This window comes from Equus przewalskii, chromosome 26, assembly GCF_037783145.1.
Source record: "Equus przewalskii isolate Varuska chromosome 26, EquPr2, whole genome shotgun sequence".
Lineage (NCBI taxonomy): Eukaryota > Metazoa > Chordata > Mammalia > Perissodactyla > Equidae > Equus > Equus przewalskii.
Genome location: NC_091856.1, coordinates 36,917,020 through 36,942,996, shown reverse-complemented (window position 1 = coordinate 36,942,996; position 25,977 = coordinate 36,917,020). Strand labels below are relative to the sequence as shown.

Here is a 25,977-nt window from a genome sequence, read left to right as displayed (position 1 = left end):
GTGGGGCCCTCGCGGCATGGTCCCGGCAGGGAAGGGCAGTGTGGAAGTGCAGGAGCTGCCATCTCCACCCCAGGGCCCTTCCCGAGGGCTGCCGGTGTGGGTGGAGGCTGCGCTGGAGAGGGAGGAAATGTGGGTTCAGATCCCAGCTCTGCAGCTCGTCAGCCCTCTGGCCTCGGGTGGCTGCTCAACCCTCGGAGAGTCCTTCTTCATCTGCAAAATCGAATAGTAACGATGACCACATAAGAGTCGCAGTGACGCCTCCTGCAGGGGTGTGCTGTTAACTGTGTGTGTCAGCGTGACTGGGCTGCGGGCCCAGGTGCCTGCTGACCCACGGCTCTGGACGTGCCCATGAGGGGCTTCCGGATGGGGCGGCGTTTGAATTGGTGGATGGGATAAAGCAGATGCCCTCCCTGTGTGGGTGGCTCATCCAATCCTTTGACAGTCTGGACAGAACAAGAAGGCCGCGGAAGGGAAGATTTGCTCTCTGCCTGACCCTTCCAGCTAGGACGTCGTCTTCTCCTGCCCTCGGACGTGGACTGGAGCCTGCACCATCGGCCTTCCGGGGTCTCCAGCTCGCCGGTGGATCTGGGGGCCTCTCAGCCTCGCTGACTGTGTGAGCCGGTTCCTGTAATCAGTCTCCTTATGTAGGCTTACAGCCCCTCTTGGTTCTCTTTCCCCGACTAACACATGGAGGTTGGTGACACTGAAAGGAGGTGGGGTTGGGGCCAGCCTGGGCAGAAGGTCGGGGCCCGTGAGCTCACCCACCAGCAGGAGCGGTGGCTGCCCTAACTCCCACCTGCCCTTCACTCTGCTGGTTCCTTAGCAGCAACACGGGGCACCCCAGGCAGTCCAGGGATGTCTGCAAGATGGAGTGACATGGTCCAGGGACCAGCCAACCCCGGCCCCCAGGCCAAAGCTGGCCTGTTTTTGTGAATAAAGTTTTATTGGCACCCGGCCACCCCATTTGTTCACACATCCCAACTTTCTGCTACGCTGGCAGAGCTGAGCAGTTGCACAGGCTTGCTGCTGTTTGCGCTGGTCTCACGGAGGTGCTGGTTTTCTCACGGGGCGATTTCCGGGGCCAGGCCGGGCAAAGGCCCCGGCACCTCCCCCAATGGGTGCCCCTCCTGCCTCTCACAGGCAGCCAGGCCACCCCATGCCCACTGAGTCTCCCAGCTGGCGACAGGCTGCCTGGCAGAGACGTTACCTGTTAATGAAGGTGTTAGCTGGTAATGAAGGCGATGCTGATAATGAAAGTGTGAGCTGATAATGAAGAGCGGCTAATGAGAGCTAAAGGAATGCGCCATCTCCATGTATTAACCTTTCAAACGGGCTTTAAAAGGCAGAGAAGCTTCAGAATCCCCAGCGAGTGGGGAGCGGGGATGGTGAAGGATGGCAGGAGAAGCGTCTGCGGGTTGAGGGCAGCTGCTCACGGGGAGCGAGAGTCCTCAGGCGCTGTGTGCCGCCAGCTCGCACGCGTGTCCTTTCAGGAAGCAGCACTTGGGGTTCGGAAACATCTGCTGGGCAGTAAAGAGCCTGTGTTCCCCCCAGCGAGGGGGGTAGTCTGCAGGGGGTGGAGCCTGCGGTGTTTGACCTTGGGGGGTTAGGGGGGATCAGGAGCAAACAGCTGGAGCCCCCTCTCCGCCACTTCCTTTCCTTGATAACAGTCCCCTCACTGACCCTGGAATCCCGGAGAAAACCGAGTCCGGAGCATCCCAGAACCCGGCAGCTGGAAGGGGGTGCGATGGTGACCTGATCCACCCTCCCTCCCCACGCCCCGGAAGCCATGCCACTTGTCACAGCTCTACAGAGAGTTTGTGGCAGGGTGCTGCCCAGGGCCCCCCCAAACCTTGCTGCCTCCATTCTCAGGTTACTTTTATCAAAAAAAGACCCACTTGTTCTCAGTGCCGACTGTCTGCCCAGCTGAAGACGAGAGCTCACAGCTGGAGAAGCTTCAAGGACCTTGGGGAGGAGAGAGGAGGCCCGGGCAGAGGAGTCGTGGATGGTGGGGCTGGGGATCAGGGGCTTCAGGGGGACGGGGAGGGAGGGCACATGCCAGGCACAGGGGCCAATTTCTCAGGAGTCCACCCGGCACTTCAGCGGCTCTTGAGTGGGGAGCATGGCCACGTCGAGGGACGGGCGAGGAAGAGAGCTGTGACGTGGCCTTGCTGAAGGAGGGATGCTCCCAGGGGGTCTGCTTGTGCGAAGGCTTTTGCAGAAGCCACAGTCCCAGGAATGAGCCCCTTACCTCAGGAAGTCACCTGGGTCCCAGCGCCCAACATGCCTCTAAACAACCCGCAGGCTGCCCTCCTCCGGGGTAAACGCCAGGCAAAGTGCCACTGAGGCTCCCTTCTCTTGGGGTCACGTCCAGAAACCAAGAGTCTTGTTCCGATGCTGGGCCCAGACTGCAACCCGAGGGATGGGGCCCCACACGGAGCGGGCCCACGCTCCCATCAGAGAGCAGGCCTGGCGGGGCCTACGACATGACAGCTGAGTCTGCATGTGTGTGTGCGTGTGTGCGCGTGTGCGTGCACACATGCGCGCATGTGTGTGGAGCTGTGGGGACAGTCGTGTATGGCATGCAGGGTGGAGTTGGCTGGGTTTCAGAGGCCCCCTACGGACTGGCTAATCTGAATAACTTCCAGGCTCTGGGGCACGCAGGTGCCCCTGGTTGCCTGGCGCCTGACGGGGCAATCTGGGTGGGTGTCGAGCGGCCCCAAGTGTGAGATCCCAAAGAGGGAAGTGTCAGGGTGTGGACGCATCAGCTGCTCAAGAAGTGGAGCTGACCCGCCTCCAGCCAGCACCTCAAATCCGGGTCAAGACAGCGTTTCAACAAAACCCTCCATGACACCAGGATGGATGCTCTTCCCCAGGGACCCTTGGGGCGAGAGATGCAGCAGAAGAACTGGATCTCACAGCCAAGCGGGACCGGCCGGATTCAGCTGTGTTTGTGTTACGTGGATGTGGGTCCACACACACCGGGCGGGCAGTTATGAACATGGCCTTAAGCCCTTTGACATTCATCCCATCCCAGGCAGGGGGAACCCTTCCCTGCGTGGGCCCGGGCTGGGTCTGAGCCGACTTAGGCCCCCTCCCCGTTGGGAAGCCCCTTCCTCCGTAAAAACTGGCTCAGGCATCACCCCACCCCAGGAACTGCGCCTGGCCTTCCTGCCCACCTCCCCGGCCAGGTTGGGTTTGCTTCCGTGGCCTTTGTCCCCGTAGTCCCTAGAGGATCTGCCCCCTACACCCTCAAGACACTTCTGTCCACTGCACGTGTCCAGCTTGTCACTGCTCTGGCCGTCTGCACTGCTGCTCCCTCTGAGGGGAACCCGTCCCAGATGCTCACACTCCTGCCTCGTCCCTGCCTGCAGATTTCAGCTCCATATCCCCTCTCTGCAGGCCACTGATGGCAGACGCGCCGGCCACCTCGGTCCCCCTCCCGCCGAGCCGCCTGCCTCGCTCCTCTGGGCCCTTCTCCACCTCTGCGGTCCAGCCCTCTGTGCGTTTGTGTTTCTGCTCTGCACCCTGCTTGCTGAATGCTCCACAAGGATCAGGCTGTGTCTTAATCTGTTGCTCAGTGCCTGGAACACAGTTGGTGCTGACTAGTTGCTGACCGAGTAGTAGGGAATCTGGGAGGCTGAAAGCCTTGGAGGAGGGGCTTCCTAGGGGTGGAATCTCACAGCCCATCTCCGAGAGGGGGCCGATTTTGGACCCGGGTTCTATTCTACAGGTTAACACTGGTGGTGCGGGAGGCACAAGCTCATGTGGACGCGGTCTTCTCCCACTCTGAGGAGATGAAGCTCTTCCTACAGGAATATGCCCAATTGTCACTGAAATGAAGTGAACTTGGGGCTCATGGAATTTTGAGAAAAATAGTAAAATCCTGTAAATATTTTATTTTCACATGGCTGTTCTGCTGGCAGTTTGGAAACACACGTGGACGTGAGAGTCAGGGGCCTGCCGGGGGCCGAGCACGTCAGGAGCTGATCGATCGAAATGACAAATGGCACCAGGAGAGGCTCCTGATTGAGAAATTCTCCTGATGAGCATTTCACTACTTCCCCCGGTTGATTTGAGATACCCGGGTCCCTGATAAAGTGGAAATTTACAGCCTTCCTGCTAACATTCCTTCTCTAGTCTATCATCCACTCCACAGATGGTGTTTCTCCAGGCTACCTTTAATAGCCCCAGAAATTAAATTAGCAAAAAGCGGAGAACGCCTGTAATATTAAAAGTCATTGGTGGCTTCAGGAATCTGGTGAATTTCCATCCGCGGAGGCAATCCTATATGAAAAGAAGTTGGAAATGAGTTTCCGCTGTAAAATGAGAATGCCTATCTGTCACCCACTTGGCTGTCTGGGCCACGAGCAGGTGGCTGGGCCGAGACAGGAGCCCTGGGTGGGAGCAGCTGCAGCGACTCCCGCCACACCCCATCCATCCAGAGAGTCCAGCGTGTTCCCTGCCATGGAAATGAAGGCTGGGTCAGCGAGGGGGGACCCAGTAGCCCCTAGCATGTGTGTGATGTCATGTACCCCCTCCTGGAGGTGGAGGCAAGGGTGGGGACCACTCGGCAGCCACACTATGGGTCAGGCACACACAGACACAGGTAGGTACAAATATCACCATGCAAGAGTCGCGGAAATGGGGCTCAGGTGATGTTCTAATTGCCCCAGTTCACAAGCCCAGGGGGACACACCCAGGCCCAAGTCTGCATCTCTCAGACCCAAGACCCCACTGCCCTTCCCCACCCAGGGATGGGCACCCACGGCCGGAGCCCCTCCGAGCCAGGGCTTCCTCCAACCAGCGGCCAATGTCCTCATCCAACAAGCAGCGGCCTTGTTCCCTGTCACCACACCGGACACGGAAACCCCAGAGACCCTTCCTGTCACACATGCGCCCACGGACTTTTTCAGCTGCCACGACTCTTTGGAGCAAGGCAAGTCTGAAAATGATAAACCTGCACCCCAACCCCCCTCGAGCAGACCGTCTCAGAAGGGTTCCAAGCTGTGCTGGATGAAAAACCAGATTTGGCGCTGTGAGGCCCTTGGGGCGGTGTGGATGGGGTTCAGCCTCCGCGGCGCCACTTTATGCCGCAGGTTCGGTCTGAACCCGTGAGAATGTGGCGTGTGTCCTATTTTCCCTCCAGATGGATTTCTGTTTGCCACATTCCAGTCCTGTTTTGTTCTCCCAGCGAGTGTGCGGCTTCCCACTGGCTCTGCTGAGGATCTCTAAGTCATCTTTAAAACTGGGCCGAGAGACCCCCAGCCCCTCCTCAGGGGCTCGCTTCCCACCTGGTGAACCCTGGTCCACAGTCGCACACACAGGGTGAGGCGCTCCTGGGCGACAAAAGGTGCAATCTGCCAAAGGCAGGGTTCCCTGCTGACAGTGCCCTTGAGAAAGTGAAGGCTTCGTCCTCTCCCTTGACGAGAGATGAGTCCCCAGACCCTCTTCCAGCCAGACACCCTACAGCTTGCCCCCTTAGCCCCAGGAAGGCCCAAGACCCCTTCTGCTCCCCCGCAGGCTGCTCCTTGGCGTCGCTGGTGTCAGCAGAGGGCCCAGGTTCTGGCACATCCCGCCGCTGGGAGGGGCGGGGGCGCGTCCCAGGGGCTCCCACATGCGGGGCTCGGCTCCATGAGGCAGCTGCCACAGGGGGTCTTCTGTCCCTGGGGGGAGCTGCCCGGGGTCAGGGCAGCCCCTTCTGCCGGCTGATGGTTAGCAGAGCGGCTCCTGGCCCCTCTCCGGCTTCCACGTCGGGTCTCCAGTTGCAGATGGGGGGTTTCCGGCGTCTCGGTAACACAGCACTCCCGCGTTATTTGAGACTTTTGAAGAGATTCAGAGGGCGACATTGAACTCAGAACAGCGTATTTCTTGAACTCCCCCCAGATCACTTCTAAATACTGCTTGTTCCCTCCCAGGGTCCTTCCACAGAGCAGCACCGAGAAGCCACACAGCTGCAAACCGCGATGCTCCTTCGCCCACCTCCCCTACACTCCGCGCTGGAAGTTGGCTCCGTTCCCCAAATGGAACATTTTTATGCATTTCCATGGGAATAACGAAGACAGGGACATTTCTCAGCCGGGCAGCGCAGTCTCATTGCTTCTCCATTGTGGAAAGTGCCAGTGTCCCAGTTCCCCGATATGCACAGGCCACCCAGACATCCCCACTGGCGATCAGGGAGACCAGGCAATTTCCGGTCAGCAACAGGAGCCTTGTTCCCAGCTGGTCCCCTTCCCCCATTTCTCCCGCCCGAGAAGCCTGGCGAGCCGCCCGGGCTGCTGACCGCCTGTGAGCCCCGCTCCCCTGCCTCCTCTCCCCGAGGACCCCTCTGGTTCCCCCGCACAAGACAGAGCAGTGTGTGGGTCAGAGTCGGAACACTGGTGCCAAGCAGACCTACGCCCCAACGCCAGCTCCTCCGTGTCCGGTGTGATCGCTGGCATGCTCCCTACTTCTCTCAGCCTCAGTCCCCTCGTCTGTGAAATGGGACTGTCACGTGGATGAATGACATCGCACACGTGGGGCTCCTCCAGCCTGGGATGCACTCTGGGCTCAGCAGAAGGGAGCTGATTCCGTTGGCCTGCTTTGGTTCCAGGAAACACAAAATCCAAATCACATTGGCTTAAGCAATGAGCATTCATCTCCCCTTCTAACTGAGGCATCTGGAAGCTTCTAAGACCCAGGCACAGTGTGATCGGGAGCTGCTTCTCTGTGCTCCTCTTGGCTCTGCCTTCTCCATACTTAAGCTTCATCCTTGAGCTGGCTGCCCTCATGGTCACAGTATGGTTGCCAGGAGCCATCCTTTGACCTCATGTCCCCTCCTAATCATCTAGGCAGAGCAAGGACACATCACTTCCTATAATAGTTGACCATGAGTTCTGAGGTTCACCCTGATGGGACCAGGTCTGTATCAAGGGGGAAGGGGTTCTGTCTGCTCAAGTCTCTTGGCCAGCCCCCAGTCCTTGGAGGAGGGTGAGCCTGCTGCCTGCTGGGGGAGGGGAGGAGCAGACACAGCGCTCCCTGGTCATTAGCACTCAGCTCCAGGGCTCTCAGCACCACTCCCCCGGTTCTTGATGACTCAGCATCACATGGTGACCCATAGCCCCTGCCGCCTCTTTCCCACCCGGCCCCGAAGAGGTGAACACGGGGCCTCAACCCAAGTGGGAAATGAGGAGCCTCAGATCTCACCAAGGGCTGCAGCCATCTTCGAGTAAGAGGTTGTTTTTACACAGGCCATTTGTCCCCTTCTCGGCAAGTAAAACCACTTTTTCCCAAACCTACGGAAACATTCTTGTTCCTTTCTTTCTTGTCCACGATAAACAGAGAGAATGGCATGTCACTTCTCTCGTTTGCCCCCAAACTCGTGTTTACAAAGGAACTGTTGTCTGTGACCGGAGTTGTTCGCTGAGAGGGAACCCTGCGTTTCTTCTAGTTCCGACGGGCACCAACCTGTAAAATTAATAACACTTATTAACACGACCGAACTGGGGGGGCCCGGAGTATCCCGGTTCCCCCCCCAGGGCTCTACTCCCCGCATCTGTGACAGCCCCCGGAGCTCTGGGCTTCCTGGGACAATGTTCTCTGCATTCTGGGGCAGCTCTGCGACATCCTGAATTCTGTGCTGTTCTTACAGAAGGAAAACTGATGGCAACTCCACCGGCAACTCCAATTCCACCGTCTCTTTGTTTTTTAAGAATCACTTTCTCCAACACTCCATCCGCTGGGCTGACTCAGGACCCAAACTTCTGTCAAGCTGGGCAAAGATCTCCCTCCGGCTTGGGCAGGAATTAGAAATGCTGGCCGGGCAGAGAGTCCTCTGACTTCAGCGTGACTCTCAGCTGCGCGTGGCAGGGTGACTCCCACGGACAGCCCCTCACCCGTCAGCCCAGATACCCCCTGTTCCCCTGTCTGCTGATGGAGAGGCCCGGCCCCCATCAGCATGCTGGGTGAATTCCACATCGCTCTCTCATCAGGCGCCCCGGTCCTGTCTAGTGGGGTCTGGAGAAGGATGGGGGCCGCTGACCACACAGCATGGGAGCCTGGGAGGTGATGTCATCGGGAGCCTGGGAGGTGACCATCACATTTGGCTGTGAGGATGTCCCCCATGCCCCCATGAATAACAGTCACAGGGCTGGGCTCCCCCGGAAGGTGGAGACTCACCTACGAACACTGAGTCCAGCGCGGTCCATCTCGTGGTCACGTGAGGTTGGGGGTCACGTGAGGTTGGGGGCGCAGGCAGGACCGCCACGTCTGGAAAAGAGGTTCGCACCAGAGCATGGGAGCCCTTGAGAGTCCCCGGGGGACGCAGCGTCAGACTGTCCTGGAGTGGGGCGGGGGCTTCTAAACAGGACCCCTTATCAGAGCAGCCCCTTGCTCATTTTGGGAACCGCTAGTCATTCACGCAGCACGTTTCTACCTCGTGTCCCGTGGGCCGGCCCTGCAGCAGTTGGTGGCAGCCATGCTAAGACTGATAAGGCTCCTGCTCTCATCAGGAGAGAGAGAGAGACTGTCACCAACCAACTGCATGACAAATTCCGGGTTGTCGGGGGGAGACCTGTGAAGAGGAGATTATGGCCAGTGTGTCTCCAAGTGGCTCTGAACAACTGAGGCTGGATGGTCAGGAGCAGCCTGTCGGAGGAGTGGATCCAGCTGTGCGAGATCTGGCAGAACATGTTGTGGGCAGAAGGGCAGCACGTGTAAAGGCCCTGAGGTGGAGGCCGGCAAGGAGGGTGAGGACAGAAAGGAAGGGCAGAGTGTTGGTGAAACACGCTCTGCATGGGCAGGATTCTGGCCGCCTCCAGCGCGGGCTTCTTGGAAAGGTGCAGGGCGGTCCAGGGCTCTCTTCTGAAGGAGCTGTGGTTTCATGGATGCCCCCCAACTCGTGTGCTCCTCGGGAGCCGAGGTTGTGCCGCCTGTCTCACGCTCAGGCCACACACCCAGCCCAGTCCCTGGGACACAGGGCGTGAGCAGTAAATCCCATGGAAATGAACAGGGGCGCGGGGCGGGGTAGACACTGGAAATGACCCAGCTTCCTGTCTGTGCCAGAGTCAGAATGCAGAAACGGACTCCCCCGGCTGTGTCCAGCCCCCCGGGCTGTGGACCTGGAGGGTCCACGGGTCAAAGGGCTGGAGCCGGAAAGCCTTCCAGTGTCTGGAGGCTCAGCTCTCCCATTCCACAGAGAGGGGCGCTGAGACGGCCCTCCTCCCTCCCCTTCCGCCAGGCTCTGCCACGTAACCGGAAAGCACACCTCTGCGGCTTCCAGCAATCAGCGTGTCTTCCTTGCGCTGACTCCACAGGCCTCGCTTGGGGCCAAGGAGGAGGGATAGGTGCCGGATCAGATGCGCCCCACTGCCATCTGTCTGGCATCCCCTGGTTTCGGATTCCTTAACTCCAAGGTCGAGCGGCGGGTCAGTGCCTGAGCACCTGAGACTAGAGCTGGCGTCCTAGATGCTAGGCCTGTGGGCTGCTGCCTTCTGGGGACCCCCACTGGCTGCCCAGCTGCGCCCACTCTTCCCCGTGGCTCTTCTGGCCCTCAATCCCATGGGCTCACGTCGCTCAGAGCCAGGTGCTGAGGCGAGTGAGGAAGCTTCGGCTGCGTCGTCAGACAAATGGGAGGCTCGGTCCCCCACCCTCCCTCCTTCGCCCCCAAACGAATGAGCTGCCTCTCCATGGCGTGCGGGAGATCCGTCTCCCTCTGAGCTGTGCAGGACCCCGCTCCCGACACGCGCATCCGTCTCCATCTAGGTGCGCGGAGCCATCCCCAGCACCTCCTGAATTGATAGGCGGCTGCGGCATGTCCCTTCCTGAGAAATGCGTTAGCCACGAGAAATGCGGGCTCCAGCCTCCAGAATGAATGCCCTGGCTGCGTGATTTAAAGCCACAGTCATGGGATTGCACAAGCAGGCTCTGGGAGGGCAGCAGAAAGACGCCTCGAGACCATAGGGTCTTCCCAGCTCCCACAGCCCGGCCTCCTGGAGCCCTCCCGGTGGTCCTCGGCTACGATCCCGGACTGACCACCTTGTCCCAGACCTTGGATGGCCTGGGAGGAAGCATGTGAGGGCGGTGGGGGACTGGGACAGTCATTGTGGTCTGGGGGAAGCAGGGCAAGGGGACACTCAGAGCTGGAGGCACGCTCGGGTCCCCAGCTGGAACTCCTGTCCCCGTCCACGTGAGCCCAGGGCTCTCAGCTCTCTGGCCAGGGGCCTGGCTGCGCAGGGATGTCACATGGACTCCTCATGGCCAGCATCCTCACACAACCGAAGCATAGCCAGGAATACGCTTAGTGGAGGCTCCGTGGAAAAGGGCCCTCTGCTCCTTCCTGCCCTGGGTGAGCATATTGGAGGCCCAGTCCCCGGACTTGGTTAACCTTGTTTCCTCTGTCCTTGCAGACCATCTGGAGGGGCCAGTGCTCTGTGGAACACGGGGCGATGCTAACCTGGACCCCACGGAGAGGCTCCCACACTGAGAGGAAAAGCGACTGTGCCCAGGTAGCCCCAAGCTGGGGGAGCAGGGCAGAGCCGGGCCAGACGCCCCACGCCGTGCCCCGTGGGCCCCTGCTGCCCTGGCCTCACTGTCTCTGGCCGTCCCTGGGCCGCTCTCCCCACACACGCACACACCTCACCTCCCGACACCCCTCAAGAGCGGGGCATCCAGTCGATGCTCGTTGAAGCCAGCGACTGCGGATGGACCGTCCATCACCCAGCCCAGTCTGTCGGCGTTCCGAGGCCAGGGCGTCTCATCACCTACCTCCCCCTGTGAGTCCAGAAGCTGTTCTCCAGCAGCACGAAGCCACCCTACAGTGAAGAATCGGGGCTGACAGGCGGCAGGAGCAAGGCAGGCAGGCGTCTCCCTCCACAGGGAACAAACCAGTCACTGCCTGGCCTGACCTGGTCCCACTGCCCCGGACAAGGGTGAGCACCACGCTGCCACAAGCAGACCCCACTTGCCCATGCCCCCCAGCTCCAGCCAGGGTCTGCAGAGCACTTTCCCTCCACCCTCCTCTCACCGAGCCCTGAGACGCGCCGTGACCTAGGCCGGGAGGATGGCCGCGTCAACCCAGTTCACTGGCATGAGCCCAGCTCGAGAGGTGGACCCACCCAAGGTGTGGGAGGCGGGGTCAGGACGAGCACCCAGGCCTCTGCTGTCCACTCCGCCCCGGTCCCGTCTGCCTCCCCAGGGAGCGTCAGTGCTGGCCTTGGCGGGAGCTCCTCTCCCGGCCCTCCACGCGCCCACTAACGTGATGGCCAAGGACGGTCGCTGCTATCAGGCAGGCAGCCCGGAGGCTCTGCACCAGGCTCGGGGTGCCAGGGGACGCTGCCCGGTCACACGGCCCCACGTTTCCTGGGAGTCGGGGCAGGGGCTGCGGGCGGAGCGCCGCCCCTCACTGGAGTCAGTGTCTGCAGAGTACGCTGGCGTCTGTGGGCTTCTGTTCATCCTCACGGTGAAAGCTCGTCTCAGTGTTGGGAGATCGGCCCTCCGTTGTCGGGACTTAAGCAGCTCCTTGCAGGAGTCTGGACAGCCAAGGACATTTGGAGTAAGGTTAATACAAACCTACCATTTCCCCACTCCCAGGATGAGCAGGCTGGGGGATGCCTCCTCCGGTCTCCTCATGGAGCCCCAAGTCCCAAAACTCTGGGAGGAGCCGAGGCCTGGGCCCTGTCTGTGGGCTGGAGAGGGCCAGCTTTGGGGACAGGGCCTCTCACCCCGAAGCCGGGGGCTCCTCAGCTGAGTGAACGGGAAGCGCTGGTGCCCCCCGGGCCCTGGACCGCTCCACCTCCGCTGGGCTGCAAGGAGACCTGCCTGCTCCTCCCCCTCCAACCTGATGCGCGCCCTCCGTAGCTCCCTGCACCTGCCGCCGGGCGCTGGGAAGAGCTAATTAGACCCAGCTCAGAGCCCCTCTGCTGTCACATCGTCCTGTTCAGGCACACTGTCCTCCCGGAGGGGGAGGGGACATTTCCCCAGAGGACGCACTAACCTTCACGTGCCAGCCTTGATTCTGGAGCCGGAAGAAAGGCCTCTGCTCCCACCCCTGGAGGAGGGGCACGCGGGTCCCAGAGGACCCTGGAGATGGGCACAGAGCCGCAGGGCTCGGCCTCCAGGCAGCCTCTTCCGCCCCAGCCCCCCATCCCTGACCTGCAAGCGGCGTTCCAGACTCGCCAGAACACGGCTGGACAAATCTCATTTCTGACTAAGCTTTTGCGAGTGTGCGCGAGAAAACCTCACTGGTTTGATTTTTTTTTTTTTTTTTGCATTTTCCAATTACCACTTTGGAACTAAAAAAACAATGTTAAAGGAATGTTACAGCGAGATAGGTCTGAGTTCAGACTCTGCTGTCGGCGAGCCCTAGGTCTGGCTCCTGGCTCTGCCCCCGTCGGCTCTGCAGCCTCGAGCGGCGGCTGGTGCTTCCTGATCCGCGACCTGGGGAAGCGGCAGCAGTGACTTGGGAGTCGTTGTGAAGACGACACAAGACGACGCGCAGAGGCGTTCGGCATGGCCCTGGCACGGACTCGTGCTGGAGAAGCAGTGGCTCCTCACGCTCTTCATAAAGCATCTTGTCAGAAGACGGAGAAAGAAGGAAGGAGGGAAGGAGGAGAGGCAAAATATCTCTAAGTGAGGGCCATGTGGGAGAAGCCACGGTCAGAATGACAGCCTTCCCCTCATCTCAAGTCCTAGAAAGGGCTTTAAATGGGATCTGAGCTCAGAGAAATCTGAGTTAGTTCGAGGGGCCGGCCTGGTGGCATAGCGGTTAAGTTTGCACACTCCACTTCAACGGCCTGGAGTTCGCTGGTTTGGATCCTGGGCACAGACCTATGCACCGCTCATCAAGCCATGCTGTGGCAGGCGTCCCACATATAATGTAGAGGAAGATGGGCACGGATGTTAGCTCAGGGCCAGTCTTCCTCAGCAAAAAGAGGAGGACTGGCAGCAGATGTTAGCTCAGGGCTAATCTTCCCCCCTCCCCCAAAAAAAGAGTTATTTCTAGGGTCTCCAACCTTGGAAGTGGCAGCCAAGACCAGACCTCACGGTTGGTTCTAGAACTCACGCTCTCGGATGTGAGGTTACTCTTCTTGTTGTTATGGCTGCCTTGAGAGGCAGGTTCAGAGCTCTGTCCAGGGTCTGGGGAATGGTGCGAGCTGTCCCAGGCTTCACACTGTAGTGACCGCCAGGCTGCAGGACAGGGGGTGGTGGCCCTCAGAGGGTGAGCAGGTGACTGACCTGTAGTCGGCGCCCCTGGAACCCGAGGCCCACGCCTGCCCCTTTCTTACAGCGCTTGCCGGATCCTTTGAATCCAGTTTTCACTCCTCCAAGGCTGCTGGGCCCAAAGCCTGGCTGTTTTCAGGGAGTGAAGAGGTCAGTTTTCCCCAGGGGGGCAGGGAAAGCACATCCGAGGGGGGTGGGAAACGCACGGTCTGGGGGCCCTCTGGCCCTGGGGTCTCGGCAGCAGTGGACTGATGCGATGGGATGTGTGATGTGAGCACTATCATGCGGCCAGAATTCGTCAGGCCGTGTGCAGGTTGAGTGCCTCAAGCACAGGACCTTGTCACACGCTCTCCCCTGTCACTGACGACTTGGGTCAGAGAGGACGGAGAGCGGTGGCCTTCTCTGCAGCTAACAAGGAAGGAGCAGCCGAGGAGCTCTACCTTAACTTAACCACGCGCGCTCCGAACTGCTCTGCCGGAGGAAAGTGCCTCCCCCCCAGCCCAGCGCAGACCCCTCTGGCCTGAGTTCCATCCGCCTCCTGGGGGTGACGGCACCTCCAGGGGCCAGTGCCGTAGCTCACCTAATCAACACCCACCAGCCCTCCCTCCTCAGGAGCAGCTTGTTGGTTTGGCACAGCAACACGCTCAGCTGCAGGTATTCATGACCACACACACCAGAGACTACGATGGCCCCAAGACCCAGTTCTGGCGGAGATGTAGGCGCAAGTCTGGCAGGTGGGGCTCCTGGAAAAGCTCCTGTTTTCTCCATCAAAAGAGGAAGACTCAGTTGCTCATAGCTTTTGCCCTTCACCCTTCTTCCTTCCTCCAGCTTAAAATGTGAATGATGTCTGGGGAGGCTGCAGCCATTTTGTGACCAAGAGGCTGTGAGTGGGTCCCTGATGTCATTGTGGCATTACCACAGCGGGCTTGACTGCAGATCTCTGGACTTAAGTGAAAATAATGAACCTGAATTTGAATAAGTCGCCTTGGTCAGGTTTCTGTGACCTATGGCTGAATGCCACCCCATGTGGCCCCACACCTTTAAGGAATACCTTTAAGCAAACTTTCTTAGTCTGTGTGTGATGAAGCCTCGGGGAAATGACAGTTAAGACCGAACCATCCCTCCTGCCAGTGCTTGGCCGCCTCTTTCCGTAGACGGGGGCATGGGACAGCCAGCTCGGCTCTGGGGGTGGTGGATGTCACCATGCCTCCAAGGGAACCCCACCCCTTCCCTTTGCAGAAGCAGCAGGCCCGAGGGCTGACCTGGAGGCTCACGGGGAATCTCACTATGGTGAAGGAGAACTCCCTGCGTCAGCATCACCGGAGAAACCGCTGGCACTGCCCCCTGGGCCCCCAGACGCTCCTGACCAGGGCCCTGGCGGAGGCGGGAATCTGCATTTTGAACAAGCCCCGCCCCCTCCCACAAGCGCGTCCCACACCCTCCGCGGGGTCAGAGCCCTGACCTGCTCCCTCCCATTCCACACTTGGGAAAAGCAGGCCCAGGGGTCCCCGAGCGTCCCCAGCTCGGTCCGTGTGGCCGTCGCACAGCCCAGGCCTCCCACCCGGCCCAGGGCATCTCCTCTCTCGGGGTTTCTCTCACCTTTCCGGAGAAGCGCCCTCAACTGCTCCTGTTCCCCAGGGAGGACAAGCACTCGGCCTGGAGCAGCTGACCTCGGCCGACCTCAGGGCTGGAAGGGAAGCCTCAGCCTCAGAGGGCACGGTACCATGGAGTCACTGTGACAGATGTCATGCGAAAGAGCAAGGGGCGGGGGTTCAGAGGAAAGAGACACTGATTCCAAACACTGGAACTGCAAATGCAGGAGTGACGTGAGGGCTTGCGATGGAGGGAGAAGGGGAGACGACCAGCCAGGAAGAGGGACGGCACAAGTGGCCGTATGGAGGTGGTGGGAGGGCGAGAGGTCAGGGCAGGAGGGCGGGCTGGGCACAGGGGATGGGAGAGAAGGCAGGGTGAGGCCAGACTCTGGAGGCTGTCGCCTAACTGTGATGGCCGTGTCCACTGTGTCACAGCCACAGCGTTCAGCTACGGGATTACTCATCACTGCTCAGCAGATCGTCGAAAACCCCGTGGACACAAACCCCGTGGAACCGGCTCTATTTGCAGAACAGTTACCCCTGCCCCAGGCTGCATCTCAGGCTGAGCTTGGGCCACCACGTCTCTCTGCCCCTAAGGCCAGTTTCTCTAAGCCACTACAGGAGCTGGGGACAGACGAGAGGAAAGGATGAGTGGGGGAGGGCTGGGGTGGCAGGAGAGGCGAGGGGTGACAGCTGGGGACAGCAGTGAGGGACTTGGGAAACGGGCCGTCAGGCCCCTGCGGACTCTGGTGTGCATGCTCCCCACCTCCACCCCACCAGCAACTGCCAAGGTGCTTCGCCGACCTTAGGCTCCTTCATGGAGGATAGGAGGGAGGAGGAGGAGGAAGGAGTGGAGGGTGGCAGAGCCCCCCAGTCTTGCCCCGGGAGAGGGACCCATGTGACTGGTGGGGGTGGAGGGGGCCTCTGCTCCCAAGGGAGCTGTGCCCGCCCTGAGTGTCGTCAGAGCCAGGCCTGCCACCAGAGGAGCTGTGATCACACCTCAGGAAGGCTCCCCCGCCCAGATGGAGAGCAGACTGAGCCTCCTGGGAGCGCCGCCTTCGAAGAACCCGGAGCAGAAGCAGTTTCCACGCGTGATTTATTAATTTAACAAACACTGAGCGCCGGGGCCTGGCACTCAGCTGGTCCTGCCCTCGGGGGTTCCCAGCCCCAGGGGACTGCAGCACCAGGAGAAGGGGTGCAGGCGGTTGTGGGACGCGGCCTCGGGAGGGGCCCAGGTTGCAAGAGGAGGCCTTCACGGCTCCCGTGGCCTGCTGTGGCCTCATTGCTCTGTTCGCCTGGTGTCTCTGGCTCTCCACCTTCCAGGCCTTGAGGGCAGGTGGCACTCCCTGGGTCCCTGTGGGTGGGCAGGCCATGTGACAGCTTCTGACCAGTGAGCTCTGAGCAGAGGGGGATGTGGAACCTCTGGCTGAGCATTTGATCATCCGAGCAGGACCCTCAGGAGCTCCGGTTCCCTCCACCTCCTGGATCAGCACGTTCCCCGTGGGCCCCTCAGCCAGCCTGCCTTGTGAGTGGGCAGAGCCCACGGCTAACCCACCACGTCCGTGTGCGTGAGCAAGACCTAAACCTCTGTTTTTTTAAGCTACTGGGATGATGTCAGACCCATCCTGGCTGATTTAAGCACCAGGATCTGGTCGACCTGCAATTCCAAATGAGACTGCACATCAAGATGTGCATTTTCGGGGCTGGCCTGATGGCGCAGTGGGTAAGTCCGTGCACTCTGCTTCAGTGGCCCGGAGTCCACTGGTTCAGATCCTGGTTGCGGACCTCCACACCGCTTATCAAGCCACACTGTGGCGGGCGTCCCACATATAAAATAGAGGAAAGGGGGCACGGATGTTAGCGCAGGGCCAATCTTCCTCAGTAAAGAGAGGAGGATTGGTAGCAGAGGTTAGCTCAGGGCTAATCTTCCTCAAAAAGATAAAAAAGATGCATATTTTCCTGAGGAAATCTCTGAGAATGGGTTTGAAGGATGGAAGAAGCTCTCGCGTGCGCAGGACAGAAAGGGTCTCCCCCAGCTTCTCCGCCAAGGGGCGGAGGACGAGTGAGGAATGTGACCGGGCCGCTCTAGGAGCTTGAGAAGAGATCCCAAAGCTGGGGACACATGGAGGAAGCTAAGGGGCAAGTGAAGGAGGCGTCGGGGAGCCGAGGGTCCCTCCTACCAGGGCCACAGTGCCATCAGCACACACCTCGGCCCTGGGTCTCATGGGAGAAGGGTCATGGGGGGTCATCTCAAAGGGGTTGGATCCCTCAGGGCTTCTTTCAGAGCATGGGGGACCCTGAAGAAAGGGCCTGCAGGTGTGGGATGGGGAAGCCAGGCAGAGGAGAGGGCCAGACCCCTGGGGAGCCCCCCAAAGGCCCCAAATGCGCCCACGTGCCAGCGCATCGGCTCTGAGCGTCTGCCTGGTCCGGAGACTGTGGCGTGTCCTGCAACAGCACGGTCAGTAGGAACTTCCCCAGACTGAGCCCCTGGGGGTCGGCAACCGGGAGGGTGGAGGGAGGAAGCTGGAGGCCATGACGGGGAAGGCTGGTCCGTACCCCGGTCGATCGAGTCGCAGAGCTGGCCCAGCCCTTAAGCTAGGGCAAGGGGCACAGTTAATGGTCAATCGTTTGTCAGTGTCATTTTCACTGGGAACAAGACAATCTTCTTTCTAAACTGAAGCCACATCTTTGGACAAAGTAGGAAAAAGTGGAGCTCAATGACTGGAAGTCACAGACCAGCCTGAGACTTCGTCCAGTGTTGAAGAACCTCCCCATCGAGTGAATTTTAAAGGGACAATGAGAGACTCCAGCACCACCCACGGCCCTGTTTGCACCGCATCTCAATTTCATAGGTCTAGGAGGCAAGGAAGGCTTCCTGGAAGAAGAGGCACCTAAGTGGAGACCAGAGAAAGGAGCAGCCTTTGCTAATTTAAGGGAGGCTGCAGGAAAAGCAGGTACAGAGCCGGCTGAGAGAGAAGGGGAGCAGCAGAGGTCAGCAGGTGGCTGTGAGCAGGTGGCCGTGGACAGGTGGTCGTGGGCAGGTAGCTGTGGGCAGGTGGCCGTGGGCAGGTGGTCGTGGGCAGGTGGCCGTGGGCTCTGTGCAATCAGGAGTGAGTGGGCTTTAAGGGCTGCCCCAAAGAGGGAAGAATCCTTCTGTCTTCCCTGCCTCAAGGCCCAGTCTGGAGGCTGCCTCCCCCGTGAAGCCCTCCCCTGTCATCCTCAGTTGGAATCACTCCCCTCCCGTCTTTCTACACCCGCGGCAGTGTGCACCGGAGGACACAGAACCCGCCCCACACAGCAGGAGTGCTAGTGGGGCACTGGCAGGCAGCGAGGGCTTGCTAAACACGGGTTGATAAGTGACCTCACCCACACACAGAGCCCTGCCCTTGCATCGTCACACAGTGAGAGCGAGACAACGTCATCCCCAGCGAGCACTCCAGGTGGCATTGGGGTGGGGAGTGCCCACGGCCCCGTCAGAGGCCAGGTGGGCAGGTGAACCCCAGGAGAAGAAATGAGGCTGGCCCTGCCAGACCAGGCAACTGTCACATGGACAGGGGGCCAGCTGGCGTGGGACCCTCGGAAGCAGAGGAGGAGGATGGGCACGGCTCCGATCCGTGGCCGTGTCCTTCCAGCAGATACCTGGGCACACCTGGCCGGGGAGGGCGGTGCAGGCAGGCTCCTCTTGTAGACGGTCGGTTTCTCCTTCTCCTTCTCTGCCCTGACGGTGAGGGGTGAAGCTGTCTGTCCCCATTGACCTTGGTGAGGAGGCTCTGCGGGCTGATGTAATGAAGCTGGTGCATCTAGTTGCCATGGCGTTCCTGCCAGCGCCGGTGCCCATCAGCCAGCAGAAGTGGGTCACACGTTCCCCTCCTCCTCATTTCTGAACTTCTGTAAAATGGTGATGAATCAGATCTAAGCGTGCGCACCGCCCGCGGTGTGAACTCGCCCCCGTGGCTGCTGCCTGAGCAGCGGTAATGAGCCGCGGGCCTGATGAGGGCTCTGCCCGCCCGCGTGTCACCTCTGGGTGCCAATTTGTCTCTTTGTTCCGAGGTCTACTTGCAGCTTCCGCAGTGGAGGCCCGGACATCTACCACGTGCCGCTGTGGAAATCCTCCAGCGAGTCTGACCTCGTGCCTCCCACGTTGAGTCTGGGCCACACTGTGACAGGCGGACGAGGGAGCCTGTGGATGCTGCTGTGCAGGCAGCTCGGTCCACACTGAGTTTTTGACTAGTCTAGGGCCAGGGGGCCTCCTGGGGACTCCCGCTGTCCACCACCCTCTACCTGGAATGGCACGGAGCAGAAGGCTAAGCATTGATGGGGCGTCCGCCTGCACCGAGCATGACAGAGGGACAAACAGTCTGGGTGCTGCCCTTGTAAAGAGGAGGATGGGGGAAAAGCTTTTGTGGGCACAGAGGTGCTAGAAAATGAGAAGGAAAAACGCACACTGTAGTGGGGTGAATGGTGTCTCCCCAAAAGATATGCCGCCAGAGTCTGTGACTGTAATCTTAGAAGAGAAGAGAGGAAGGAAGAAGAGAGGGTAGGAGAGGCCGCGAGAGGAGGGAGCAGAGCCCGGAGGGATGTGGCCCCAAGCGAGGGACACTGGTGCCACCAGGAGCTGGGAGAGGCAGGGAGGACCCTCTCCTGGAGCCTCCGAGGGAGCACGTCCCTGTGACACCTTGGCCCCGGAGTTCTGGGCTCCAGAGCTGGGAGAGAACACACTTCTGTTGTTGTAAAGCACCCAGTGTGTGGTCAGTGGTTACGGAGCCCCAAGACGCCGATCCACACCTGTGCACACATTTGTGCGCCTCTCAGGAGTTACCCTGAGCCCTGGGGGGGTGCCTGCGGGGGAGGATGGGGCTGCCCAGAGCTGGGGGGGAGAGGTCCGGGAGCCGCACTGTCACGTCACATCCTTCTGTGCATTTCTAGCGTCTCTGACCTCTGTGGGTGGAAAGTGCTGGCCTGGGAGTAACAGGATGGACTCAGAGCAGGGAAGAAGTCCAGGAGGCAGAGGAAAACAGGCCTGTCATCCCCGGGGCTGTGGGAAGCGAGGGGGCCTGGGCCAGGCAGCCCCAGAGGAGGCCCAGGCCCTGCCCTGTCCCAGCTGCAGAGTCCTGGGCGACGCTCAGTCTGATGGACAAAAGCCAGTGGGTGGAGCGTTGGAGGGTGGTGGGGCGAAGCAGTGCCAGGAGCTCGTTGGGAGCAGGAAGGCCCAGCATCTGCTCTGGTGATGGGTGACAGGGTGCAGGGGGAGGGGGACAGGCACCTGTGGGAGGCAACCGCTCTGGTCCAGAAGATGAAGACATTCGGTGAGGGTGGGATCAGTGAGGTTGAGGGACGCGCATGATTTGGAAGATGCTTTAGGAGCCGAGTCAACACCACTTTACGGTGGCCGGGGGTTGGGGTGAGGAAGAGAGGAACCCATGCCCCTCCTGGGTCTCTGGTCTGAGTGGCCGGAAGAGTGTGGTGGTGCGTGGTGAGCGGGAAGTTCTGGGGGCATTGGCAGTGATGGGAGACCTTGGGCATCCTGCTCTGGACACGCCGGGTGGACACTTCCACTAGACGTCCATGTGCAGACGTCAGGCGGGCAGCTGAGGTGTGGACCTGGGGTGGGGAGGAAAGGCCTGGGTGGGACAGGGTCTCGGAGCCCTGGGAGCCCTCACCGCGTACAGGGGGTTTCCAGCCATGGGCCTGGGGGGGTCCGGCTCAGAGAGGGCGTTCAGCAGATGCAGGCCAGTCTGCTTCCGGACTTTCTCCCCAGCCAAGGGGGCGGGGGAGGACTGGAGCAGAGCCCGGGGCAGCCTCAGCTTGAAGAGCAGGCTTTCTGCAGAGAGTTCGGAGGCCTCACGGCCCAGCCCGTGGCTTGGAGAAGGTGCTGGCAGTCGCTGGAAGGAATGCCCAGGAGGAGAGCCAACGGCCCCCCTTGCCTGCAGTCCTCACTCAGCATCTCCAGGCCCGCCTTCGGGGCCCTGGTCAGAGCCTGCGGACCTGTCGTGGATGAGCCACACTGCCTACCCTGCAGGCCTCGGCAAGCTCCTTCCTCCCGAGACAGAATTACGTCAGCCTGGGGTCAAAGTGACACCTGCTGTTCTGTCCCGAGGCCGCAGCACGGCCATCTGTGGCGGGTGTATTTTTGGTGCTGTCAGCTCCTCCACCTTGCTCCCCAATCCTTGAGAGCCAGGAATGCTGGACTTCTTGTGTGTGGCCTTAGGGAGCCAAGAGGGTGGTGAGGAGACGTGGGGTCGAGGGCCTTCCGGGAAACACAGATTGACAGTTCCCAAAGAAACATCAGCCCGCCTCACCTCGGGGCTCGTGGTCCAGGGCAGGGCTGGCGGGGACCCTGAGGACCCCTGCTGTCCTGCCCTCCGGGCCAGCTCACTTGTGCCCGCGTGGCATTGGAGGGCACGCACTCCCTGTCCTTCCTGGGCTGTGGATCTTCCTGGTGCCCTTCTCTGTCACCCGAATCCTCCTTGTGGCTTTTGTGGGGGTGCGGGCGTGGATTTGGTGGAATGAAAAACGGCCGCGACACGTTCCAGTCAATTCCTGAGAGCCACGTGATGTGCTCTAGGTGCCCAGGTCTGCGCCAGGCAGGGGGGTGGGGAGAGGAAGCAGGACGCAGCCCTGAGACCCCTGTGGGCGGGTTAGGCAGCCGCCTCCACGTGAGGGCTGGGGGATAACGTGGAGTCAGTGGGAGCGGGAGGACCAAGTGTGACGTGGGAGGTCAGAGCAGCAGAGAGCAGGGAGTGACGAGCTTGTTATGGGCTGAATTGTGTCCCCGCAAAGTCGTGTGTTGAAGTCCTGACCCCCAGGACCTCGGAATGTGGCCTCATTTGGAAATAGGGTCTTTGCAGATGCAATTGTCAGATGATATCATACTTCGGTGGGGTGACCCTAACCCAACATGGCTGTGCCCTTATGAAATGCGGGAATGTGGACACAGATGTGCACATACGCCAGGAGAACCCGCATGAAGATGGAGGTAGAGATCAGGGTGATGGGTCTACAAGCCAAGGAACTCTGAAGATGGCCAGTGGTACAGAGCCGCTCACTTGAGAAGGGCCCCTTAAGGTCTGGGGGCTCGGACTTGGCTTCTCGGTTAACTCCTAGCCCTCCCACTGGACCCAGCTGGGACATCACTTCCTCGATCCGTGATATTATAGAGCCCCTCCAATGAGCCAGGTCCTATTTTAGGCTCTTGGGATCTGGCGGGGAAGAAAACAAAGTGTCTTCCTCAGAGCTTATAATCAAGGGGGCAGAGACTAGGACTGAAGAAGCAGGTGACGTGTCTGGCGGTGAAAGGCGCTGTGTGGAAGAATAAGGCAAGTCAGGAGGGCGGAGAGAGGGGTGATGCCATTTTGGACAGGGGCCTGGGAGGGCTTTTCTCCTAAGGTGACATGAAGTGGAGGCCTATTTGGGAGAAGAGTGCTCTATGTGTTTTTTCCTTAGTCCACTCACCAATTCATGCATTCAACAAAATAGAATTTTGTTCCCACTAAGTGTTGGCGCACTTTTACAGGCCCTGAAGATATAGCAGCAAACACGGCAGACAAAAATCTCGGCCCTAGAGCAGAGAGATGGACAGTGAACAAGTATGTAAGTAAACACAGAGCATATAGCAGGTGGTGATAACTCCCAGGGAGGATGCAGCAGGGGAGGGGGACGGGGCCAAAGGGAGCATCTCTACTGAGTGGTCAGTGAGGCCAAATGGAGAGGATGCCACTGGACAGCTCAGCATCATTCAGTCTCCATCCAGCTACCTTCCATCCATCTACTCATCCATCCATCCATCCATCCATCCATCCAACTACTTATCCATCCATCCATCCCCGACTCATCCATCCGTCTTCCGTCCATCCATCTGTCTATCTACTCATCCATCCATCCATCCATTTGTTCATCTACTCATCCATCCATCCACTCACTCACCCCTCCATCATCCATCCATCCATCCATCCATCCATCCCCCACTCATCCATCCATCATCCGTCCATCCATCTGTCCATCTACTCATCCATCCATCCATCCATTTGTTCATCTACTCATCCATCCATCCACTCACTCACCCCTCCATCATCCATCCATTCATCCATCCATCATTCACCCAACAAACACATCTCAGCTCTTGGCAGACAGTATTATGAGTGTGGAGGATACATTGATGAACAACACAGAGCTTGTCCCACCCTCGTGGAGCTACATTCTGGTGAGGGATGCTGACAATAAAGTGATGAAATAATTACAAGTGAGAAGAAAGTGACCCAGGACCGTGGGGTGGGAGTGGGGCTCCTGTAGAGCACACGGGCCTCTGTGGGCACATTGATCACTGGCCCTGTGTCCAGCGGTCTCTTGCCTGTCTCCACCTGCAGACAGGGAGTTCCTGGAAGCCAAGGCCTGTGTTCTTTCTCGTCATCTCAGGACTCCCTTCTCTAGCACCGGTCTCACCGACCACCAGTCAGGACCAAGGGGCAGCTGATTCATAGTGTTGAGCCAACTCCAGCTGAGGCTTGGGGGGTGAGTAAGATGGGGGGCCAAGAGAAAAGGCAGGGCAGGGGAGGGCCTTCTGGGTGGGGGAACCAGTCTGAACAGAGGTAGGAGGGAGAGGCCCAGGATGTATGCTGTGGAGAGAGAGGGCCCAGGATGAGGCCTCAGGGGGGAACGGCCACGGCTTGGGGTAGGGTGGGGTCCAGAGGGCCTGGACTTCCAGGCTGAAGAGGCAGAAGGAGCACAGCGGGAGCTCGGTCAGTGCGGGCTGGCTGGTGAATGGGGTCCCCAGGCAGGATTACGGTGGGGGGGAAGGCACATGGGGAGAGATGCCCCACCCCCAACACAGCGGGGTGCCTCAATGTCCCCCCCAGCTCAATGCAATAAGCTGCTCCCTCCCAGAGATGCCACCAGGGAGGGAGGGCAGGATACGGGGAAAGTTAACAGACAGAAGGCTCCCTACCTGCCTGGAGGTCACCAGCCTCGGTGCTGCCACTCGGCTCTGGGAAGAGTTGTCTGCTGGGCTCGTCTGTTCTTGAGAGAAGCAGCTCCTAGCGAGGGGACGCATATTCTGGGTGCCGCCTTCTGGCCCGGGCTGCGCTGGGTGTGCGGTGGGCCTGCGGGCCTATTTCCGGCCCTTTGGTCCCGCTCTAAAGCTCGATGCAACCCAACTCTTTCACACCCTTCCCACCTCTAACAAGTCTGAACTCTCCAGCTGGAACTGCCCCCGGGTTTGCAAAGCTCCTCCTGAGCTAACAGGATCACTTCCTGGAAAATGCAGATGCTTGGAGTCACGTGCGTGACCGATTCAGGGCTCTGGCCACGCGCAGGGCCTTGCTCAAGGCTGGCCGGGAGCCCGTCTGACCTCCAGGTTCACAGACACAGAGAGGGCTCTGCCAAACAGTGGGTCCCCCGGGGCTCCCGATGAGGCAGCGGAATGACGAAACACGCTGCACGAGGACGGGAGTCCCGGGTTCTCATCCAGACATTGCTGATGACCAGCCGGATGATGGCAAGCAAGGCGCCTCGCTCTCCAGTCCTCTGTTTTCTCATCTGCAGAAGAATCTCTTTCCTCTAGGAGATGAAGAGAGTCTGAAGCACCTTTGAGAATGAAAGCTGTTAGCTGTAAAATGTGACATGACATTGTCAGGCCACAGGCCCAGCTGGGCTAGGGCGGCAGGATATCGTGCCGAGAGATGGAAGAAACAACCCAGAGACTGTGAATGAGACGTATAGGTTTATTGGGTTCTACTTACGGGAATGTGTCCAGTGGCGGCCGGCTGGACGGCAGTGTGCACCTGCACCCGCCCCCTAAGAGAAGCTTGCTTAAGTAGGCAGAGGGACAAAGGCTGCATGCTTGCCAGAGGGCTGTCCTTGGTACGACCAGCGTTCCCAGAACGGTAGCTCACATGGAGGGGCTCCGTGTCACCGTAAGACGCACTGTTCTTCTCGTGGGACAAGGGAGGATCTGGGCGGGCCAGGCCCAGGTCGTTGCAAATCCTGGTAGCTGGGCTGCCTGCCCAGCAGGGAGCCAGAAGGACACGTGGTGGCAAAGGGCCTGGGGGTTCCTGCTGAGCAAGCAAGGCCCAGGCCCTGCAGACGTTTAAACGTAAAATAGGGAGTGTGGCCATTATTAGGAGACTATAGGAGCACGCAGGTGTGTGCGCACACACAGCCCCCCAACACCGCATTCCTCCTTCCTGCCCCCTCATCTGTCAATCCCCTCACTGCCTCAAAGCCAGAGGAGCCTGTGGCGGTCCCCAGGCTGCGCCATTTTCCTCCGAGGTCTGCAGGGAAGGAGGTGGGAACTGCTTTACTGCGAAACTGAGGCCGCTCTGTCCTGGAACAGACTGCAGAATATCCCGGCATCCTGAGATCACAAGGGAGATTTCAAAGCACAGCAGAGCTGGGTCTGCCACTTCAGGCCATGTCCCTGACCGCTGCGTCCTCTTCTGCCAGCGGGAGCTTTGGTGGGAAGGCGCTTGGCTTTCCTTAGCTTCCCTTGCATGACAGGTAGTCATGTAGCTGCGTACTGACCAATGGGATAAGCAGAAGTGCCATATGTGAGCTCTGGGAACAGACCCTAAAAGGCAGTTTGGAGAGTACCCCACGACTCCTTTCTTCTTTGTCCCGTCTTTCATCCAGCTGCCTGGAACAAAGATGTGATGGCTTGAACTCAGGCTTCCATCTTGGGCCATTAAGACAAAGGCCACCCCATAGGGAAGGCAGAATGGAGGCCGGAAAGTTCCAGGTCCTGTAGCTGAGCTGTGAAACCATCCCTGGGCTGCCCAAGTCTGACCCTCATGCAGAGAGTCTCCTTGTGGGTGTGACGTTTCTTCTGAGAACGGGAGGATGAGGAAGAGCTGGCCCACCTGGCGCGGGGAAAGCATTTTTAGCAGAGGGAACAGCCCAAGCAAAGTCCTGGCGGTCAGAGCGAGATGTCAAGGCCGAGAACAGCTAAAGTGTGGGGAGGAGAGTGTGGAGGGCATGAGGCTGCGAGGTTGTCGGGGACAGACGGCGGGGGGTGGGGCCTGTACACCCAGGTCCTGATGGTCCTGTCTCCTTGCAAACCTATCCTCAGGAATGGATTCCACACGGGTCCTCTGCCCCTGCCTGTAATGTCTACAGGGACCCTGGGGTGATCCTTGGCCCCTAGCTGAAGGAGAGGTCCGTCCCCAGGGGAGGGGCTTTAGACACCCCGAGGGGAAGTCTT

At 59.6% G+C, this 25,977-nt stretch overlaps 2 long non-coding RNA genes across 2 annotated transcripts; both read right to left on the bottom strand.

The window, feature by feature from the left end:
* Positions 1 to 4,158: 4,158 nt before the first annotated feature.
* Positions 4,159 to 11,504, bottom strand: LOC139079559 (uncharacterized). Its single transcript, XR_011533263.1, has 2 exons — positions 8,155 to 11,504; positions 4,159 to 7,443 (listed from the first exon to the last, which is right to left on the bottom strand). It is a non-coding gene; the product is annotated as an uncharacterized lncRNA (long non-coding RNA).
* A 4,361-nt stretch (positions 11,505 to 15,865) lies between these two features.
* On the bottom strand, positions 15,866 to 23,999 carry LOC139079558 (uncharacterized). The gene is made up of 2 exons (XR_011533262.1): positions 23,728 to 23,999; positions 15,866 to 20,387 (listed from the first exon to the last, which is right to left on the bottom strand). It is a non-coding gene; the product is annotated as an uncharacterized lncRNA (long non-coding RNA).
* Between the last annotated feature and the right edge of the window lie 1,978 nt (positions 24,000 to 25,977).